Here is a 1,860-nt window from a genome sequence, read left to right as displayed (position 1 = left end):
GGCTCCTAAATCGCACAAAGCTTTGTCTATGACAAATTTTCCTATATGACAGGGTATAGAGAAACTACCAGGGTCTTTAAGTTTATGAGGCATATTTTGGATTATCGCGCTGCACTCAGCAGTGAGTGTAACGGTTTCGCAATCTTCAAGTTTCCTTTTATTAGAAAGAATTTCTTTTAAAAACTTAGCATATGAGGGCATCTGTGTAATAGCTTCTGTAAAAGGAATTGTGGCGTTTAATTGTTTCAGTAGGTCAACAAATTTTTTAAATTGGCCCACGTCTTTGGTTTTAATTTGCCTCTGGGGGTAAGGGATAGGTGGTTTGTAAGGCGGTGGAGGTACATAAGGTTCTTTCTTTTCTACGGTTTCCTTATTACACTCTTCCTTTTCCTTAGGTTTACTTTCTCCCTCAGTTGACTTTTTAGAGTTTTGGTTTTCAATCCTTGGGTCAGATGGTTCTTCTACCTCTGTTCCACTTCTTAATATAATTGCATGAGCGTGGCTTTTCGGATTAGGTTGGGGCTGTCCAGGAAATGTACCAGTTGGGGCAGCAATAGGCGCTTGTTGTTGAGCTACTTGCGAGATTTGTGTTTCCAGCATTTTGTTATGGGTAGCCAGGGCATCTACTTTACTTGCTAGTTGTTTAATCTGTTCGTTAGTGTGTACATTCTGGTTTAAGAACTCTTTATTCGTTTGCTGTTGAGAAGCTATGAAGTTCTCCATCATGATTTCCAAATTGGATTTCCTAGGAACGTTATTGTTAGGTGTAGATGGGGTCGGCTTTTGATATCCAGGAGGTATAGCTGGGGCTTGACTGGGAGCTTGACCTGGTGCGTATAAAGCATTATTACTCTTATATAAAAAATTAGGATGGTTCTTCCAGTTTGAGTTATAGGTATGCGAGTAGGGATTTCCTTAAGCATAGTTCACTTGCTCTGCTTGGATTCCTGTTAGGAGTTGACAATCTGTAGGAGTGTGACCTTGAATTCCACAGACTTCGCAATTTTTAGTTACGGCAACCACGGTGGCTGGAGGTGATACATTTAAACTTTCGATTTTCTGGGCAAGAGCATCCACTTTTGCATTAACATGATCAAGGCTACTTATCTCGTACATGCCCCCTTTTGTTTGAGGTTTTTCTACCATTGTTCGGTCGCTTCCCCACTGATAATGGTTTTGGGCCATGCTCTCAATAAGTTGATAAGCATCGGTGTAAGGTTTATCCATAAGCGCACCACCGGCGACGGCGTCTATTGTTAACCTTGTGTTGTACAAGAGACCATTATAGAAGGTATGAATTACTAACCAGTCCTCTAAACCATGGTGTGGACAAAGTCTCATCATGTCTTTGTATCTTTCCTATGCTTCGAAAAGAGACTCGTTATCTTTCTGCTTAAATCCATTTATCTGGGCTCTTAACATAGCTGTTTTGCTTGGAGGAAAATATCGGGCAAGAAAGACTTTCTTCAACTCATTCCATGTGGTGACTGAGTTGGAAGGAAGAGACTGAAGCCATCTTCTAGCTTTATCTCTTAACGAGAAAGGAAAGAGACGAAGTCGAATTGCCTCTGAAGTGACCCCATTGGCTTTAACAGTATCAGCGTATTGGACAAATACGGATAAATGAAGGTTTGGATACTCGGTAGGATTTCCAGAAAATTGATTCTGTTGCACTGCCTGCAACAGCGAAGGTTTAAGTTCGAAGTTGTTCGCTTCGATTGCGGGTGGAGCAATACTCGAATGCGGCTCATCTTGCGATGGAGCGGCGTAATCTCGAAGAGCACGAGCTGGTTCTGCCATCTCGGGTATCGGCGAAGGAAGGAGATTTTTGAGATCAAGAATTTCGATTGGAGGAAGATT

General features: G+C 41.8%; 1 non-coding gene across 1 annotated transcript; it reads left to right on the top strand.

The window, feature by feature from the left end:
• Positions 1-1,315: 1,315 nt before the first annotated feature.
• LOC127089384 (small nucleolar RNA R71) lies at positions 1,316-1,422 on the top strand. Its single transcript, XR_007790990.1, has one exon. It is a non-coding gene; the product is annotated as a small nucleolar RNA R71 (small nucleolar RNA).
• Positions 1,423-1,860: the final 438 nt, after the last annotated feature.

Source organism: Lathyrus oleraceus, chromosome 5 (assembly GCF_024323335.1).
Source record: "Lathyrus oleraceus cultivar Zhongwan6 chromosome 5, CAAS_Psat_ZW6_1.0, whole genome shotgun sequence".
Classification (NCBI taxonomy): Eukaryota; Viridiplantae; Streptophyta; class Magnoliopsida; order Fabales; family Fabaceae; genus Lathyrus; species Lathyrus oleraceus.
The sequence above is the reverse complement of the archived record's forward strand: the minus strand, read 5'-3'. Positions and strand labels throughout refer to the sequence as shown.